General features: G+C 36.4%; 1 protein-coding gene across 1 annotated transcript in view; it reads right to left on the bottom strand.

Annotated features, from left to right (window-relative positions):
* Positions 1–22,050, bottom strand: part of LOC145670521 (uncharacterized) — a 1,332,296-nt gene that overhangs the window by 430,772 nt on the left and 879,474 nt on the right. The window contains exon 3 of the mRNA XM_081739291.1: positions 16,383–16,444. The gene's annotated coding sequence lies outside the window, so the exon portion shown is untranslated. The remainder of the gene's footprint in view (positions 1–16,382; positions 16,445–22,050) is intronic.

Raw genomic sequence — 22,050 nt, 5'->3', positions numbered from 1 at the left:
CTTGTTGATTTACTTGTCTTTAAGCAAACTTTCATCAAGAATCTAATGAGTTTGAGTGAATGAAATACCAAAAAAGTTTTCAGATCCCTGGTAGTTGATTCATTTCTCTTCGAACAAATCTTCACCAACAGTCTCTCACATTTGACTTAATTAAATATTAAATATATTTACAGATAATTCTCTGATTATTTATTTATTTAGCAATCTTTCAACATCTATCTCTTACATTTTACTGAATGAAATATCAAAGAAGATTACAGGTAATTGTTGGACAGACTTTCAACGTCCTCTTAAATTTGATTTAGTAAAATAATAAAGAATTGTAATGTTAACCCTCAAATTAAACTGGTTTTATTTATTTTTTCAATACCCGTTTCTTTAATTTTACTTCATTATTAGGAACATTGTTGCTTGGTAAACTAAATACATTGGAGAAATAAGGTAAATGTACTTCTGTCATTTGGATATTAACACACACAGAGCGGCCCTGGGCAATTTGCCGCCCAGTGCAATGACATTATTTGCCGCCCCACCCCCTTTTCTCTAGAAATCTTAAAGGCCTCGATTTTAAGTATGCTACCCAGGGGGGGGGGGCGATCGGGGCGATTGTCCCCCAGAAGAGGAAACTTTCTTATTTTATATATATAAATAAAACCCATCGCAAAGTTTGGAGTCCTTAAAAGTAGCAGTATGACAACCCACCGCCCCCCCCCAGAAGTCGATCCTGGATCCGCCCCTGATGCTACCCCATTATGAACAACGAAGGGGAGGGAAAACACTCTTGTACTTAGAAAAGCCTAAACATTACAAATACAATCTCCTCGTGTCTGTGTTCTTTTTCTTTAAATAATAATCTATTATGTTATTAAAAGATAAAAAGCAAACACACCTGCACAGAAAAGATCGCAATTCTTTGTATAGAAGTCGATATTGAGCTTCAATCTCAATATATCAGTTTGCAATTCCAGTGCAACTAGTTCTTTTATCTTTATTACTTGATTTTCCGTCTACATATGTTAAAAAAGAAAAAGAAAAAACTTGTTTCCACCTTCAATGATAAGGAACATGTTTGTGACAAAGATAAGTTCATACCAAAACTGATAACTAACTAAATGGTACAGGTGTTCGCTTCTGTTTGAGAATTTAGTCCTTGTATTTAACAACAATCAAACAATTCATGCTGAGATTTGTTTGACCCTTTGCTTTAGCACTGTCTGTGTGACCTTAAACTAAGGAGACCTAAACATGATTTATGACTGTAGTACTCAAATAAAAGGTCAGCTTAGTATCATCAAGAAGTATGTTTCGAACAAGAAATATTTATTTTAAATAATATAGTTATGACAGATTTTGCCGTCCCGTGCTAATGCACGTGTTGCACATATGGTAGAGCCGACCCTACTTGAGGTAATAGCATTACAAGTTTAAAATTCAACTCAAACTTACTTTTATTCTGTACTTATTAAAGCTTTACAGTATTTCATTTGCACCAAGAAAAATATTCCCCGATTCTTTTACACTCTGTAAAAAGACAGTTGAATAACTTTTAATTGATTATTCTAAGTAAATGTGTACCGTATAATAATATTCAATATAAATAGTAACATTTGTTGTTAGACTGATCTGTTTGACAACACGCGTGCTACCTTTTTGAACATAGAATGCATCACATCCAATACAATTATCTCAATTTCTTCTTCTTCTTTGATTCTTGTGCAACCTCCTTCCAACTGCTGCACATTTCCTTTAGTTTCTCATATATATATTGAAACTTTACGTTACACAGTCCATGTGCGAGTCTGTCTGACTGGGCATTGAAGAAAGTTTAACTTCAGATCGAGAAATGTTATTGAAGCAGAAAAGACAGCAAAATAAAAAAAAAAGATAGAAGTCGGAAACGAAGGACAAAACTAAAAAAAAAATGAAGAAAAGGGACACGTTAACTTTATCTAAAATGAAAAAAAGAGAAAAGAATGGAGAAAGGAAACACAATTTAAAGAGAAAAACTTTACAGGATAGTTGTATCATGTTAGCTTCTCTCTCCGTCTGTGCCCATTTCTCCGTTTCTATTTCAAAGTCCAGATCAAAAAATAATTTTATTGTTGAGAACTAAGTTAGAAGGGAAAATGTATAACGTAGTTACTTGGAAGTAGCCAGGTTAAATGTCTTCTTTTATTTTATTTATTAAATTACCAAGCGAAGTAGTTCAAGTGGTAGAGCGTTGACTTTGCATTCGGGAGGTCGTGGATTCGATTCCCGCTGCTGACCATCCTGACTGGGATTTTCCAGGTTTTCCTCAGCCCTACCAGGCAAATGCCGGGATGGTACCTACTAATCAGGTTGGTACCTTCCCATATACTTCCATTCTTATTGTTGTTGTTAGATATCCAATATAAAATGACCTCTGAGCTGTAACTGGTAATTGTTAAATAAATAAATACATTTATATAAAATCACATATTTAACTGTTGTTAAATGTGGAATAACAATGTGGACAACGAGCCAATCAAATCCCACGGACTTGATGTTATTCACAAGAAACTGATTTGGCTTGGAATTAGTTTCGAGGAGCCCTAGTGCCAAAGGTGAGCGTTCTAGCACTTTATTTTTATCACTGCATCACCGGAGCCCCTGAAACTGTAAACAAGTTTACAAAGTTACAATAATGTAATAATTGCTATTTGTTTACTATAAGAATGGTTAATGCTAACAGATAAACAAAATGCAACTATTAAAACACGCAAATAATAGGTTATCGTGCTTATGGATATAAACTAACGAACTCTATGACACATTTTGGCAAATCATGAACATACGATGAATTATGATTAAAGATCCCCACATAACGGATGAATAAAGATATCAAATAAATTAAATAAAACCTCTTTGTCCTCCCAATTTATTCTGTATCCCCCCGGGGGAAGTTCATGTGGTTCGGATTCCACGTTAATCAGTAGGTCCACGTCTCATATAGCCTCGCTGCTGAACGGGACGTTAAACTCAAAATCAACTCAACTTTATTCCACCATACGCTTAACTTCATTCCCAAGAGAAGATATTCCCTTCTACGGGTTATTGCATGAAAAAAAAGGCCTATGGAACCCACACGTCACGTTCACAAAAGCTCTCCATTGACTTCTATCCTTAGCCAATTGGATCTACTTTGTGTTCTTTTTTCTGCGAGATCCATCTTAATATTATCCTCCCATCCGAGCCTAGGCCTTCCTAATGGTCATTTTCCGATTGAACTTCCAGCTAAAACTTTGAACACGTTCCTACTTTCTTCCATCCTGGCTACATGACCTGTCCACCTGAGTCTCCTAGATTTGGTGACCCTAACAATGTTTGGTAAACCATATAAATTATGTAGTTCCTCGTTACGAAGTTTGCGCCATTCCCCATTCCCATTCCTCTTGGGTCCGAATATTCGTCTCAGGATCTTGTTCTCAAATACTTTCAGTCTATGTTCTTCCCTCAGAGTAAGAGATCATGTTTCGCAGCCATACCGAATAACAGGCATGATTATCATTTTATATATATTTTAAGCTTCAAATTCCTCGAAAGAATTCGCGACGACAAGAGATTTTGAACTGAATAATAACACGAATTCCCTCCTTTTAGTAGATCTTTAATTTCTTCGTGAATGTGGTTTTCGTTTGTTAATGTTGATCCTAGATAGTTGAAAGTGTCCATTTTATCAAAAGAATTATTCGATATTTTAACACATCCACAATTTGTCGTATTACGATCCCGACGAACTTCCATGTATTTAGTTTTCTCTGCATCTACTTCTAAACCTATATCTCTGTAAGCGTTTAATAAGACCTCTGCATTTCTTTCTATTGTTTTCCCCTATTAAATTTTATCATCAGCATACGCCATAATCTGGCGAACATTATTCAACTCTAGGCCTTGGTTGCTATCTTTTCCTTATAGCGTATTCCAGGACAAAGTTGAATAACAATGGCGACAACGCATCTCCTTGTTGCAGTCCATTCTCGACGTGAAAGCCATTCTAGTATACAAATATTTTCCTACCCGGACTTTACTTTGGGATTCACTTAAACATATCTTAATTAATCTGAATAGCTTTTTCGGTCTTCCAAATTCTGTAAGAATGTTGTACAATGCTTTTCCCCTAACCGAGTCGTAAGCCTTTCTAAAATCAATAAATAGTTGATGATAAATAACTTATTGATATTAATGATAACAAATGCGGCGCCTGTGATTGCGTCCATCCAGCCATCTCCACTATTCAAACTAGAAGTAGTAGAAATCAACAACTTCCCGTTTTAACGTTGATCGCCGTATAATAAGAACAGTAATAGATAGACAGAAGTGGTTTTCTGCAGTTAGCTAAGCGTCCGAAGAGTGTATTTCATCCTCAGTCTAATTTCTCTACTAAAACCGGAAGCAGGCCGGTTGCCAGCCCAAAAATGTAAGGGGGGGGGGTTAAAGTTAGGGGGCCCAATCCAACCATATTATAGTTCATTTGCAAGCCTACGTGAAAATTTAGGGGTCCCGGCCCCCTAGACCCCCTTTGATACGGGCCTGACCGGAAGTGATAGAACTCAACCACTTCCGATTTGTTACGTTGATCGCTTTAGAAAAAAAAACACAATAGATAGTGAGAAGTGGTTCCCACCAATCAATTAAGCGTCCCAATAACATATTTCAGATCCACAGTAAACTCTCTGCGTGAACTGGAAGTGGTATACATCTGCTACCTCTTCCAGTTTCAATATAAATTGAGAAAATGTCACGACATTCAAACCAAACCCTTTCACGTGGTGTACATGCAATCAGGCAATTTGCCGCTACTCTTTCTCCAGAAAGATCAAATCTTAAAATCCACGATTTTAAGTATGGTACTCCATCATGAACAACAAACCGGAGGGAAAATGCACTTGCAGTCAGAAATGCCAAATGAATTCTTTGTGTCTGTTTTTTCTTTAAATAATAATCTGTTATGTTAGTGAAAGATGAAGCAAACACATCTGTCGAGAGAAGACGGTAATCCATTCTATAGAATTCAACATCGAGCTTCAATTACAATACATCAGCTTGAAATTCCAATGCAACTAGCTCTTCTATCGTTATTTCTTGATTTTTTTTTCTACATCTGTTAAAATGTTTTAAAAGAACTTGTTTCCTCCCTCAATGATAGGGAACTTGTTTGTGACAAAGACGAAACTAGTTTTCGTATCAAAATTGTGATAATTAACTAAATGGAACAGGTGTTCGCTACTGTTCGAGAATTGAGTTCTTGTATTTGAACAATCAAGCAATTGGATTTGCTTCTCCATTTTCTTTAGCACTTACTATGTGACCTTCAACTAATGAGATTTAAACATGAGTTATGAATGTAGTATACAAATAGGTCAGCTTAATAAATTTAAGTATTACCATCATGAAGTTTGTTTCACAACAGGATCTTTTTAAAATAATATAGTTATGACAGATTTTGCAGCCCCATCCAAATGCACTGTTGCACATATGATGGAGCCGGCCCTGTATATAACACTGATACTATATATATATATATATATATATATATATATATATATATATATATATATATATATATATATATATATATATATATATATATATATATGCAGTAAGTTGGAGTGGAGTGGATTTTGAGTTTAACGTCCCGTTCAGCAGCGAGGCTATATGAGACGTGGACCTACTGATTAACGTGGAATCAGAACCACATGAGCTTCCGCCGGGAATCGAACCCGGGCCTCCCAATGCAGTAAGTTATTACCTTCGTGATCCGGTTTTAATATTGACTCGTTTCGTTGAGTACCAAACATAAATGTTTGATTTTAATGCGTGTAGGTGCGTATATGTATGCTTGAATAATTCCATGAAAACTAAGCCTATATTTTGTATATATATAGATATAAGCTCAAGTATTATTGACGAGAAGAATCAGGCAGTCACCCACCCACACACACACAGAAAAGTCCAAAAATGAAGTTGAGTCGGAAAAGTAAGTAGGTTGGAAGGAAGCAGGGGGAAGGAACAGATGAGGAAAAATCCATTAAACATATTCTGATACTTCGCCAGGGCTTTCGACACATTTATTGACTTTCGATTTTACTCTTTCTTCTTCTTCTTCTTCTTTCTCTTTCTCTTTGTCAATCGCTCTCACTGCATCGCCTCCAAGGTTCTTCAACTTTTAAGAATTCAAGTAGTACCTTCAAGCTAACGCTCTGCTTCTTCATTAAAAAAAAAAAAAAAAAAAAAAAAAAAAAAAAAAAAAAAAAAAAAAAAAAACATTTTTTTCCTTCTAAACTTTACTTTCCAACGGCCGTATAGTAAGGTAGCAAGTCTTCAAATTAAAACAAAAATATCGAAATTGATTTTCTTTTTTCCATATTCAAGTATAGGATCAAAATCTAGTTTTAGATGCTCATCTGCATAAAGAAATGTGCAGTTTTATGTCCCACCAAGGGATGCCCACTGGCGTGTTTTAGGGAGCAGAGAATGTTACAATTGGGGTAAGCTAAAACAGTAAATTTGAGGAGATAGGTAAATTTGGAAATGAAGAATGTTAAATTTAGAGAGAAAAATTCCATATTTGGGTGAAGAATAGTACACTTGGGAAAGAATGGTAAATTTGGAAGCAATAATGTTAAATTTGGGAAAGAAGCATAATAAATATGGGGGCAAGAATAGCAAAGTGGAAGTGAAGAGCTGTAAAATTTGACCATTAGCGCCCACTAGCGTAATTCCAGTTAGCGTTACAATCTTATAAGACGAACTAGCGTGATTCCAACTAACATTACAATCTTATAAGATCCACTAGCGTGATTTCAAGTAACATTACAATTTTATAAGATCCACGGGCGTGATTCTAACTAACATTACGATCTTATAAGATCCACTAGCGTAATTCCAACTAACATTACAATCTTATAAGATCCACTAGCATGATTTCAACTAACATTACAATCTTATAAGATCTACTAGCGTGATTTCAACTAACATTACAATCTTATAAAATCCACGGGCGTGATTCTAACTAACATTACGGTCTTATAAGATCCACTAGCGTGATTCCAACTAACATTACAATCTTATAAGATCCACTAGCGTGATTCCAACTAACATTACAATCTTATAAGATCCACTAGCGTGATTCCAACTAACATTACAATCTTATAAGACTTTAATGATTAATTACGCGTTGTTCATGATGGGGTAGCATACTTAAAATCGTAGTTTTATTCTTTCTGATGCCATTGCCCGGGACAATAAATTGTCTAGGGTCGCTCCTGTGCTAGTATGGAAGTGATTTATACAGTGACTTGAGAATTTCAAAAAAATAGGCTCCATGGAACTTATTAACAAGACTAGTATTTAAAAAATTTCAAACGAGAAATAACCATCTTCTAAAATGTTTCACACGAAATTACTGGCGAATGAAGCTTGTCTTATCTGGTTTCGTTACGTTCCAGCGAGGATTAATGTGACGACATAAATGTGTAATGCAAATATTAATTTCTAACACGGGTTCGATTCCCAGTGGGGACACTCAGTCGAGAAAGTGTAAAAGCTTTTTCCAGGCGAGTCATCGTAAATGACATTTTCCTAAATTTTCTCATTCACACCAGACAAATATTGAGATAGTACCTAATATACAGGGTGTTTCAAAACAACACCGACAACGTTTGGGAGGCGATTCCTGACATCAAGATAAGACAAAGAGTATAGACCAACCTGGGTGCACAAATGCTTCCTCTCAAGAGTTGTAGCCTGAAGAAAACATGAATGGAAATGAAATTTAAAGGTCCATAGTTTCAATATTATGGAACCTACCGTAATCGAGTCAAAACTTCACTTAAAAACTAGTATGTGCTCTATCCAAATATCCATGTTTCAGAATTCTGTGGTACTTGTGAATACTTCAAATTATATGCAAAACTCTCTGTATAAAAGTTGTTGCGTGAGTACTGCAGTTTTCTGAAACATGTATTTTTGGATAGCGCATCTATTAGTTCCTCAGTGAAGTCTTGATCCGACTACGGTAGATCCCATAGTTTTGGAGCTATGGACTTTTAAAGTTCATTTTTTCATGTTTTCGGCAGCCTATAACTCCGAAAGGAAGCATTTTTGCACCCAAGTTAGTCTATACTTTTCGTCTTCATATTGATGTCAGAAATCACCTCCGAAACGTTGTCGGTGTGGTTTTGAAACACCCTGTATAGGTCCCAGGCTGCTTTTTTCCTTCCCTTTCCTCGGATAGTGTGATCGCCGAGGGACATCATCCCTCATACGTAATGGGCTAACATGACCATAGATGCCGAAAGCCCAGAAATCTACAGTGAAACCTCTCTAAAGTGGACAGCCGTGGGGAATCAAAAATTGTCCGCTATAGAGAGGTGTCCGCCTTCAAGAGGTTTCAGTATTTTGTTATGTAAATTAGTGAGCAAGGTAATATACAATTAAAAAAAAATATTTTTGCATGAATCACGTATTTACGAATATAACATGCATTATCTTTTGTCATCCAATACTCTGTTCGAGGCACAACATGGAAATAGCATGTTATAGTTTTCTGCACTTTACACTTATCAGTACTTCCTTCGTTTTCAGTATGGCGCTTTAATCTGTGGGGTAATTGCAGTCCTAAAGTGTCCTTTTTGAGACAATATATATACCTGAGCGCAAAAAATACTAAACTTGTCTTCTGGTTGGTTAGAGATTCCAAGGGGACAGTAGCATAACGTGTCATCCCTAACGGCGGGCAACTGTCAATCACTTTTGTGTCTAAATAGCTTGCGTGGGAGCGGGATGCAAGCAAAGGACATAAGAGTGTTGTTAAACAGAGACGCTTTATCTAGGTTGCTGACCAGACATTTGAGGAGGCAAAATGTTTTCACAATGCTTCCTTGGTGACACATGTATGAATTGCTAAAAATGTATTTTTACTACACTTTTCAACTTATTTTTTAGAAAAAGTGTCCGTAATACAGAGGTAAATAATACCTATAAAAGACAGAAAAGACTGTCCGTGTCCGTACTAGAGAGTGTCCGCTTTAGAGAGGTTTGCCAATATGTTTTTTCCTATTACAGTGTTTGGGGATTACAAAATATGTCCGTTAAGGGAGGTGTCCGCTTTATAGAGGTGTCCGTTAGTAGAGGTTTCACTGTAATTCCTAATTCCTCCCTAATTTCTAACATCAAAATGTATGGGTTTTGGCCAACATTTTCAATTCTCTCTCTTAATTACTTATTCATAAATTGTTTGATTTAGGCAGAAGCTCTGAATTCATTCATATATTGAAGAAACTGAGTGACATACAATAGGTTTACCTTTCGTATTTTATAAATTTTGTAGAACGTGGGGAAATTCAAGAGCAAAATGGGATTTTTTCTCTTAAGATGGGATTTCGTACCGTTTCAGGTTGCCACCACTGGTTGTGATTTGGAGCCCATACCAGTAAGTCTTGTTTTGGTCTTCCATAAAGACGAAACTAAAAAATTCAAACCTTTAGGGTAAGCAATCACATAATGAGCCTGCGAGTGCTAGAATGTTTTAATTTTTGCATTTTTGAATCAAAAGATCCAAAACTTTTCTTGTAAGCCTGATATCTGAAGAACTACATACAGTGTAGTCAAAACCCAAACTATCACTTAACTCAGTATGATATGCTTATTTCGTAAAAAATATACAGAAAACTTCATTTAACGGCCGTTCAAAAATTTTTGTATCCCCTGATCTAAAAATTGATTATTGGTTAAGATCGTAATCTTTTGATCCATTTTGTATTGGATCATTCCTAAAATTGTTGTTAAGTGTCTATTTTGGACAAGGAATTAAAGATGGCGCGAACTAGGTTAGAACTACGGTACCGATTTACACAATAGCTCTATTGTAGTGTAATCTCTTAGCGAGTAAAAAAGTATCTAGTCATTTTATATCGACCTTAAATAAACATTTTACAAATAAATTCTCTACTTTTTATTTATTTATTTATTTATTTTACACAGAACATGTTTTATAAGCCGGATTTTCAAGAAAGCAAATCTGACAATCATTCTAGTGCTTAAAAATATTCTGTGAGATAAAAAAAAGTCTGTAACACTAACAAAAAGCTAATTATTAGGTTATAAACGTTTCAATCCATTTTGTATCTTTCTTTTTCTTACTTTTTTTTTTAAACAGCCGTGATTGATAGCGTGTCGAAGTAGCATGTTGAAGAAAGCGTGCGCAAGTAAGCACAATCTTTTCTTCCCACTCACAAAAGCTTTACGAAAAAAAAATAGGCAGGTGTTCCCTTTAAAAATCACTAAAGTTAATAGAAGACAGGTGCACATTTCTTATGCACTCCTTCAAAGATTAAGACCATTAGTTACACCACTTCACAGGTAGATGTCAGGACAATCGAAGAAGGGGGCGTTCACTGCCTTTAGTACAAAACAATGTCAGGACAAGGTTATTAAGAACAAAAGCAGAAAACAGCTGTAAGTTGTTAATGATAATGAGGTTTTAATAAGAAAAAAATAATAAAGGGAGACCTGCACACATAAAAATGATAATGAGATTAGAAATTAAATATGCAAATCTTCGATCAGTTATATTGTCTAATAAAAAGAACAATCAAGTTGAGAATCAAACGTAATAGAAAGCATCTGTATATTAAAATGCTAAGTTTATTATGTTTGTGGTCAAGAAAAGTTTATATATTTGTGGCCAATCCTTTCGTCAATGAAATTTCGAAAACCACAAGTGCTAGAAACTTGCCGTTTTCGCTGTCCGATTCCAAATTTTGTGAAGACTTGCCAGTTCTCATTCATTTTTCTTTAAAAAAAAGTCTTTATTTTTCTATTCCTCATTTTAGGCGTCGTTTTGACCCCATTAGTTTAATATTGCTACTAGGACGTTATGTTGATACCCTTGTGAAAGGCAACCAGTAGAGGAGCTATGTATTGCGGGTTGATGGACATATCAGGCGCTTTGCTTTAATCTGAATTACAAAACCTATTGCAAGCTACCAACTTCGAAGCCTTGTGGACCCACAATGAAGCGTACTCGGATAAGGAATTATAAGAGAAAAATATTTGCATTTTGTATCATCTATCACTTATCCAAGTTGGCCACAAATTCTTTCCAAAATCCTATATATTACAATACTACACTTATATGTTTGTCTATAGGAATTTACTCCCTTTAAGAGTCTTCCGGTCCTTCACTTGTGTCCATAAAGAGACTTGCACAGACAGTGAGAAGTGGGAAAGAGATTCACGCTCATTTCAGAACTGCGCGATGATAAATAGCGCAGGTTCAGCTAATTCATTAATTAAAATGTTTTACGATATTACTATTCAGCGCTGGATTTACATATAGGTTAGGGCCCCACTCACTTGAAGGCCCCCCAAAATTAAACAAAAGCTGATTGTAATGTAATTTCCAAATAACAAGAAAAAGCAAATAAGATAAAACAAACATACAACAACGGTGTTTTGTATTGTTATGTACTAGGTTTTTTTAAGAAGCAAGTAATAGAGCTTTATTTCTCAGCCCCACTTCTAAGGAGGCCCCTGTTATCCAGCCCCGCTTATAATGGAGCCCCCGTTTCCCAGCCCTGCTTGTAATGAGCCCCATCAACCCTAGTAGCTTAGGGCCCCATCAACCCTACATCCGGCACTGTTACTATTATTAAAAAAAAAAAAAACTAACCAAAGATCAGACATACAACAATCGATAGGTCAAATTGATATGGATGAATGTGAATGCTCATGAGTAGTTTTCGAGAAAACCGAAAAAAAATCACTCAGTTTTACGTCCCGTGCTTATGCATTGTAAGCTAAAGGAGACGATATTTATGAGAATTAATAATATTGTGGAATTAAGAAAGAACTCTAACCTAACCCACGCACACTGTGCTTGTCCACTACAAAGTTCACTTGGTGCAAGCTGGGATCGAACCAGGGACATCACGCACCAGAGAGGAACGCTCTACCACTTTTTAAAACTAGAAACACTTTGTGACTCTTTTTATCTTTTTATCTTGGCGGACTGTGGCTCAGTGGTAGAGTCATTATCTCTGGTGTGTGGGATCCTTGGGTCGAGCCTTGGTCAAGTAAGTTTGTGATGTACAACATTGTGTCTGTGGGTTTTCTCTCGGGGTACTACCGCTTCCTCCCACTTTCTCATTCCATGAATTATTGCATTATCATTCACTTGTCTTAATCAACTGCTCCATTAGCCTAACAGGCATAATTCTAGGACGTTAAACTGAAATATTTCATTTTCTTGATCTTTTTCAACTCTTCAAGATTACCGGACTAGCAGTATGAAAACCCACCTCCCTCCCCCCAGAAGTCGGTCCTGGATCCGCCCCTGCAGGACCATGTATACTAACGCAACGCAAAAACTAGCAATCAAGCCAACAGGAAGGCCAGGTACTCCACACCCTTAAAAAAAAAAAAAAAAAAAAAAAAAAAACTATTTTAGTTTTGCCATACAAAGAGTGTAACTCTTTAGTAGTTGAGTCATATGGACGGGTTAAAATCACATTTTCTTTGCTTTCTACAAGTTATTGCATAAGGTACCGTAATAAATATGAAAATAAAACAGGTTTTCTTCGTTATTAGAACTTACGCTACCATCTGTTGGCAATTGAATGAAGCTCTAATTAACGTTTTCTGTTAACAGACTTTTTTTTTTTTATTGTATTTTGCGTCTCTTTCAGCACCGAGCCTATATGACACGTGGACCTACAGCTTAAGGGTCTTCACTACAGCGAAATTAAACTACCGCTAATTTTAGAGTTTTTCTGTAATATCTTCAAAACAAATAAAACTATTCTAAAAGCAGAAACGTAGTGAAGTAGACAACGCGATTTTGCTTGTGATACCGTTATCACAACTCATCTATCTGCTTTCGGTTTGCAACTGTAGTTAGATTTAGCACTTTTTGCGAGTTCTGTAAATAGCGGCATACCAAAAGCAGATAGGTGAATTGTTGTGAAGGTATCACATGCAAAATCGTATTGTCTAGTTCACTACGTTTCTGGTTTTCAAATAATTTTATTTGTTTTGAAGATATTACAGAAAAACTCTAAAATTAACATTAGTTTAATTTCGCTGTAGTGAAGACCCTTAAGGTGGAATCCGAACCACATGAGCTTCCGCTGGAACCACATGAGATCCGAACCCGGATCTTCCACACCAAAGGCTTGTACGCTAACCGCTTAGCCATAAGAGGGATATGTTAACAGATTTACTTATATAGATCTGGTTTATGTATCTTATTATTATTATTATTATTATTATTATTATTATTTGGGGGGGAAGTGACTTATACCATTGCAACTTTAATGTATTCTTATTTAACTGACAAGCCATATAAACAAATACCAAATACTAGCCATTCCTACTATTGATGATGATATGGTAATATGTCTTTGTCTAACATCAAATCCAACGAGTCCGCATGTCTTTAGTGCATAGGGCTGTATCCTAGAGGGGTCTAGGGGGCCGGGCCCCTCTAAAATTTTCGCGGTAAGCTTGCAAATGAACTATAATATGGTTCGATTGGGCTCCCCTTAACTTCTATGGGCCTCCCCTACATTTTTGGCCTGGGTACCGGCCTGGCAGGGGACACACGGTGACCCTGTGGTAAAACGCTCATCTCGTCCCTCGTTCAATTCCCGGTTAGGTAAGTTTTCTCGGAGTACTCGAACCTTTTCATTCCACCAATTCTTTCATAATCATTCACTTGCCTTAAGTATCCGTCTCCCTTAGCCTAAAGCGTGCAACCGTGTGACGTTAAACTAAAATGTTTCACTTTCATTTCATTTGTTCATTATAGTGGTTCTTATTCCACTTTAAACTGTAGGTCTATATTTCATATAGCTTCGCCACTCCAATCCAACTTACAAAAACACAGCGTTTCTCAACCTTTTTCCTTTGGGGCACACCAAAGTACGTTTCAAACTTTCGCGACATTCTTACGCAGGAATATGAAAAAGAAATATTACCATCAGAAATATAAGAAGACATCAAACTTAAAACTAGTGAGATATTTGTATCTGGCCATTTTTGAAAAGCGTATCAATGCGTATGGACGGACTCTTGAGAGACACATCTCATGTCTAGAGTTTCCTTCCAAAGAAAAATGAACAACGTTAAAAGCAAAACTTTCCAGCTCTAAACTTAGAGGGAAAGTGTGAAATCAAGTCGAATGCTCTGAAACCAAATAACTTTTGTCTTTGATAATTTATTTCTAATTTTTCTAAGTAATTTTAGAAGGACTAACCAACAACACCATTCAAAAGGCATTGGTTCAATGATTAATTGAGCCTAAAAACATCCCTTCTGCGAATTGATGGACTTATCCCTTTTATCCCGCCAGTCCTTCATTTCTTTGCGGAATATTTTAGAAGACATTGAAAATCTCGTGACACATCTGACATGTATTAGTAATACACAAATGTGTCGCGACACAGCGGTTGAGAAACGCTGAACTAACACTATCAATGAGTAATTTATCGATACCGGAGGAGTTTTAAATGCACACTACCTGAACCTGCGCTCTCTACACAGCGCTGCATCATTCACATATGAGCATGAATCTTCTTGTCATTCCTCACAACATCTGTACATATCCCTTTACAGACACAAGTGAAGAACGTCTTGATAAAAATCGGCAAGGGGTATTATATAGGGGAGATTTTTTTCGATTATTTTTTCAATATCTTGCACCATTTGGAGGATTTGAGCCTACTTCCGGCTGGAATTTCTAATTAATGTACTGTATAACCAGTGTTTACTTTATTCTTTCGTGCAGTTTGTAATAAGCAAATACATCACACACACAATTAATTATAATGTCAGTTATATATGGTGTTCATTGGGCAAAACACTCCAAACAATAAAGATTCATCTTAGGCTGGAGAAATTATTATCCTTCGTTTTCATTATCATTTGGCAATGAATCAAACGCCTGAGTGATATACAACCCCTGCATACAATGATGTTGTGTTGGAATGTATAACTCGTAGGATATGATGCTTTAATTTTTAAAATTACAACACTTCGACCGTAAATTTAAAAAATATAATAAAGAAATAACGGCCATGTTGTTTTTAATATTCAGTTAGAACTTTACAATCTATAAAAATTTGAAATTGACCAGTGAAAACGACACGTTTCTAGCACTTGGGGTTCTCGATATTCTATTGTCGAAAGGATTGGAGAGAAACATATAAACCAAGCATTTTAATACATAGACTAGCTGAACCTGCGCTCTCTACACAGCGCATCATTCGCATATGACCATAAATATCCTTATCATTTCTTACAACATCTTACATGTCCCTTTACAGACACAGGTAAAAGATGTATTGATTTAAAAAAAAAAGCCAAGGGGTATCATAAAAGGGAGACCTTTTTTCGATTATTTTTTCTCAATATCTCGCACAGTTTGCAAGATTTGAGCCTACTTTCGGTTGGAGTTTTTAATTCATGTATGACCAGTGTATTCTTTCTTATTGCATGCAGTATGTAATAAGCAATTACATTACATACACAATTAATTATAATCTCAGTTATATATGGTGTTCATTGGGCAAAACAGTCCAAACAAAAAAGATTCATCTTAGACTGGAGAAGTGGTTATTCTTCCGTTTCCATTATTATTTGGCCATGAAACAAACGCCTGAGACATATGCAACCCCGATATACACCAGTATGGTGTTGGAATGTATAATGCGTAGGATATGATTCTTTAGTTTTTTGTCTTTTAAATTTCAACACTTCCAATGTACCCGTAAAAATGTAATAAAGAAATAGTGGCCATTTTTTTTTTAAATATTCAATTAGAACTGGACAATCTACGTGAAATTTGCAATCGCTCAGTGAAAACATTATCTTTCTAGAGCCTGTAGTTTCCGAGATCTCATTGTCGAAAGATTGGCCAGAAACATATAAATGTATTTTAAAAGAGCTCCAAAGATGGCAGCACAACTCATTTGCATTTATTTCGAAGAATTCTTATTAAAGGGAAAGGCCTTTGAACAATAATTTCAAAGAAAAATATTTCTTTCAAAGCAAAACTTTGTGAAAAATATTTCTTTAAATAATTTATTTAAAGTACACTTTTTAAAAATATTTGTCTTTATTATAAACGTGAAATCACAATTAACTGTAAATCAAAGGTTTGACAGGTAAGCTTACAGGTTAGAGCTCGGTCGCTCTCAATTGGTACTGTAGCATTTTAATAGATAGAAGATTACAAAATAGCTCAGTTCTGTCCATTATTTATTATCAAATGTTTTTTCCTTGACACTCAAACGGATTTTTGATCACGCACGAAGAGTTGTTAAGCTATGTGTTAATATGATAATTATGTGTTAACTCACCAATTTTGTGCCCTTTGTAGCGTTGTCAGCAATTGGACAAAATCCTCTCACAACACACAGATCTGAAAATAGAACACAAAATTATTGTGAATCCGTACGCGATCACAGACTACAAATAACAGGACGCGTGTCACAACAACACCTGTATAGAGGTAAAAGATAGAGGCTCAAGACACTCACAAACCACATGTTTCCATTAGACAGAAAAGAAAAAAAAATCTCGTGTTATATTAACTGCACCCCGCGAACTCCCTACGGAAACCGAAGAAAAATGTAGTGGTTGGAGGGTTGTTATCAGAAAACTGAGTCAAACACGTGAACCAATTCAGGTAGTCATAGCCACCTCCCTTTCCCTTCCTCCCGTGGCATATTCGTCATGCTTTCTTTCTGTTCCCCCTCCCCAACTTTTGATTGTGTTTCCTGTAGTGTCTGTCCACTGCCATACAAATCCAAAGAGAATTTCCACCCACACCCCTTTACAGCCATTCAGGGTTACCAACTAGGTTCGATTCACATGTTCTACGAAGAAAGTCAATAAAAATTAAAAACAATCCAAAGATAAAACATACACCAATCAAAAGATCTCTTTGAGGTAAACAAAATGACATTGTGCAATTCAGATTCTCGTGCTTAGTTTTCCAGAAAATAAGAAACGAAGAAAGATTTTCAACGAACTTAAGTTCGTTACTTAATTTTCTATGTCTCTCTCTCTCTCTCTGTGTGTGTGTGTGTCTGTTATTTGAATTTTTAAAAATTTTGAGCCCTCCATTCGATAGAGCACCAAAAACTATCTGAAAGAAGTGATGGAATTTTTCGCGTCACTCTTACCGTTCCCGAGATATTAGCCAAAAAAGTTCTGATTTCGGGAGATTGAAGGACCCATATTTCAGAAACCGTAAGTCATACAGAGATGATATTGGTGTTGGTCAATACCTAAGAAGATGGTGAACATTTTGGTACCAAATAGTAACTGGTGGCCACTATCCAACTGGCCATCATTACCCAGATGTTGACCAAAAGAGTTCGGATTTCGGAAGATTTAAGGAGCCATGTCTCGGGAACTGTAAGTCAGAGAGAGATATATATTTTGCGAATTTTTCAATTTTGCGCCCTCCATTTTGAGCATATGTCTTCGTAAAACATCGTAGTTCGTTTTAACAGAACTCTTAAGGCGGCACACTACTACATATTTTTGAAAACTAATAGTTTTTTCTTTTGCCCGTTTTTCGTAAGTGGAAAGAGGTAATAAAATGTAACTTACCACAATAATAGATAATTCTACACCCGAAAATACGAATCGGAAGAATTTTTAGTGTTGCCATCCATAGAAATTTCAGTGTGACCAGAATTTGAATTACTCAAAAATCTAGGTTAAGGCAGCGAGTAGAAAAATGAACTCAACGGTAATTGATGACTTATCATGCTGTCTATGTTCCTTGTTTACTACTTATTAAATAATATTTCTATTTATTTTATAAAACTTACATAAATTATTACAAAATAAATAGAAACATTGTTTAAAAAGTAGTAAACAAGGAACATAGACAGCATGATAAGTCATCAATTACCGTTGAGTCCATTTTTCTAGTTGCTGTGTTTACCTAGATTTTTGAGTAATTCAAATTCTGGTCACACTGTAATTTCTATGGATAGCAACACTGAAAATTCTCCCAATTCATATTTTTGAGTGTAGAATAACATTATTATCTATTATTGTGATAAGTTACATTTTATTACCTCTTTCCACCTACGAAAAACGGGCAAAAGAAAAAAATATTAGTTTTTCAAAAATATTTAGTAGTCTGCCCCCTTAAACAAAACATGAGGGAAAAATTTAGTACTCAAGGAAATTATAAATGGCTAGACATAATTACAAGAATTGTTTAATGAGTATAGTAATAAAGTATAAAGTACATAGAACAATTGGCATAAAGCCTGTAGAAGTTAATAAGAAAAAAATCTATTCTTTTAAAGTTCGTTCTGGCATTTTTTAAAAACCTGAACATTGATGCTATATGAAAAGCACACGACATATTGAAATGAAATCTACACTAACAGGCACACACCCAGAAATTTTTGTTGGGAGAATTCCAAAGTTTGGAGCTGGGAACCCCAGTACGTTTCTTTAGTATTGAATATGTGTTACTTTGCATCCGAAACGATGGTAAGTACTGTTGTTAACAGTGGCGTATTTACGATTTTGTTTCGGGAGGGGCTTTGCTAACTTTCGGAGGGGGGAGGGGATTTGCCTGGAAATGTGAAAATTCTGCAAGACATTCCATTTACTTTAACATACTAAGTAAGATTTCGGGGGGGGGGGCTTAAGCCCGGAAGCCACCCCCTAAATACGCCACTGGTTGTTATTACTTCCACCTATCTTCCCAGAAAAAAAGTTATAGAACTAGCTTATTTTTCAAAGAATAGAAACATTACAGATGCCGTGTAAAATCAAATCTTTATGCCATACGAGCTGTACTTCCTCTGTTAAACAACTATAGTTGTGTTAAGAATGTGTACAATTGTTAGTCAAGTTACGAAGTTTGGGAGGGGAGGTCCGGATCTGGTGGACCCCCCACGAAATCGAGACTGTTCAGACAACATCGAGACAGGTGATATGATAACCCTATAGTGATCGCGAGGACTCTTGAAGCTTGACCTTGATTTACCAATTTCACCACCCAATGAAACGTGAAGGTCTGTCCTGGTCGTTAACCCCCAACCATAAAAATTTGCCAGTGTTGTTTCTAGCGTTATATGGGGAACATCTTCTAAGGGTACATTGTTGCCGAATATACGCTAAGTTTTGTTTTGTTGTTATTGTTGTGGTCGCTTATTTCATATTTTTGTTGTTATTATTGTTATCAATTAATTCGAATAATTGTTGCTGTTTGTGTTATAGTTCTTTAAGTGCTGTCTTTTTAGGCTCGTTTGACAACGTTTGACAATCTTCTTAAGTTTGGGAACGTTTGACAACTCGTTTGACAATCTTTGACAACGTTTGATTTTAAGGCTCGTTTGACAAAGTATGACAATCTTCTAAAGTTTGGCAACGTTGTTACAGCAGTTCTGCTGTTACACTTTTTCTCAAGTGTCCGTTCGGAAGGCAGCTCCACTGATTGTCCCGAATTCTTCCAATGTATCGCACATGAGGGAAAGCACTTCTACGATTTCTGCAGAGCCCATGTTTCAAATGTCGTCGCAATCAGTATAGCTGAACTTCTTCATAGGTATATAGTTACCATAGTGGTTCTCAACCTTTTTTGGCTCACACTTTACTGATCGCTCACAATATCATGACACAGTTTTCCGATATTCTTATTAATAATAATATAAATTATTATAGTGTAAGCCTAAAGCTTGTATAAAGCGATGACTATAGTACTGAGAAGTGTTGCTACTGCTGGAAGCGTTGACTACTACGCCTGGGTAACTAATTGTTAAATGCTTATTTTTTAAAATTTCGCGACACAACGTCATGTGACTGCACGATACAGCAGTGTGACCCGACACATTGGTTGAGAACCACTGAATTAGGTATGCCTCTTCGGCGCGGGAACCCTGATCTCGGTATCCGGCGTGAGCTCATATGTTTCGGATCTCACGTGGGTCCGAGTCTGATCTAGTCTTGCTTTTGAAAGGGACGCGAAACTGGAAATTTAACCATCCAATTAAATTTAAGAGGCTTAATCACTGCGATATTAAAATACCCCTAATTTTACAGTAATTATATAATATCTTCAAATAGATAAAAGATAATCAAAATGCGGAACAAAAGCACACTAAACAATATTATTTTGCATAAGGTACCGTTATCACGAGTCACCTAGTAGCTTTCCGTATGCAGCCATTTATAAACGCGTAATGTCGAATTTCTAAATGGCTGGAAATCGAAAGTAGATAAGTGATTTGTGATACCGGTATCTAATTTAATATAAATAAAATAGTTTGTTTGTCTGTGTGTCTGCCTGTGTGCGGCCTAGGGACCAGACGAGTGGACCGAGAGATACCAAATTTGGGTCAAGAATACCTTGGTCCAGGCTCCAGACCAACATGAAGCGTTTTTCTTTTTTTATATTTCGAACCAGGGGGTCTCAAGGGGGGGGGGGTTACCGGGACATATACAAATAATCCAAAATGACCGATATTAGTGTCAAATCCATAGTTTTCGCGGTCGTTGAGATGAATGGTGATACTCCCTCAAGCGTTGGCTTCCAAATACAGCCCCCATGCGAAGAATGGGTATTTTAGCTGGTGTAAAATAATATTGTCTAGAGATCTCTTGTTCCACTTTTCGATTATCTTTTACCTTTTTGAAGATATCGCATAATTGTTGTAAAATTAGCGATATTTTAATTTCACCGTGACGGGACTTCTTAACGTTACCTCCGATTTTTGTTTAGTATATTAACTACATAGCAGCGACAGTTAGCAACGCTGAGTGCCTGTGCTTAGTCTTTCGTTTCATATTTGTGTTTGGAACCACACCTCTCAATGATTTCTCTTTTATGTCTCCCTGTTAACAAAGGGAACGACTTACACACGTTGAGGTGCAAACAATAGTTTTATACTAGAACGGAAAAATAACAGCTAATAAACGCCAGCTGAGAATATTTACAAGAAAATCCCTTCCGCTCTCGTATTTCATTCAGTGCTCACAATGACAGGGAGAAAATGTCTACTGCGGAGTGTAAATGACAAAATTCATCATCACTGTCATATGTAATATCACGCATTGTATTAAATAACTACAGAGTGCTCATTCTCTGCATGAGATGAATAAGATTTATGGAGAATATTTGAATGGTATATACACAATATTTTTTCCCTGCTTTTCAAAGTACTTGTTGATCAGTTCTTTTCCCCAAAAAGTATGTTCCGGATTCAGGAGAGAGGGAAATAAAGCATTCCAGGAGGTACAGTATGCCTCGAAGAAATACTGTTGATATAAGTTTTAGTGGTACACACAAGAAAAAGGAGTTGAATTGAGTTGAGTTGACCATGCACTAAATGACGAGCTTCATTACTACTTGCAAATGGATTTCACGAGGGGTCAGTATAAATACAGTGTGGACGGTGTGGACGGACGTATGACATAAAAACTACAGTGCATAAAACATAAACCAATTTGCGCTAGGTGGCCACTAAAAAGCACGACTGCTATCTAACCGAGTCAGGGCAAGAGCGCGGCAGCCAGGCCCGAGAGGTAGCAAGGGGGTGGGTCCGTAGGGAGCAGGCGCGTTAGCGACGGGGAGTATGTAAAGCACAGACGAGAATAGTGAAAGAGCACACTTACACATACAATACTTTTACTATCACTCAAAATTCATTTCAATATGCTGTGCACTGATAGTAATTACTTATAATCACGCTATCATTCCTGCACGAAGAATGTTTCACATCGTATTTTACCTACCATCTGCTCGAGTGAACCCCTTACCTGGTCGAGGATCGAATCAGGGTGCCCACGCACAAGAGGTAAGCGTTCTACCAGTGAGTCACCGTGCCCCTGCACCCCCAGTCTTAAGATTTCAAACGCTGCTTTAGTGTTACATTATTCTTAGTATGCAATCTACACAGTAAAAAATGCTTGTGTTAATTCAACTCAATTTTAACACAGGGCAGTGGTTCCAGCGTGACTACAACTATGCGGTGTTAGTTCAACACATAC

Source organism: Thermobia domestica, chromosome 14 (assembly GCF_964235325.1).
Source record: "Thermobia domestica chromosome 14, izTheDome1.hap1.1, whole genome shotgun sequence".
NCBI classification, from domain to species: Eukaryota; Metazoa; Arthropoda; class Insecta; order Zygentoma; family Lepismatidae; genus Thermobia; species Thermobia domestica.
This window is presented reverse-complemented; position numbering and strand designations above follow the sequence as displayed.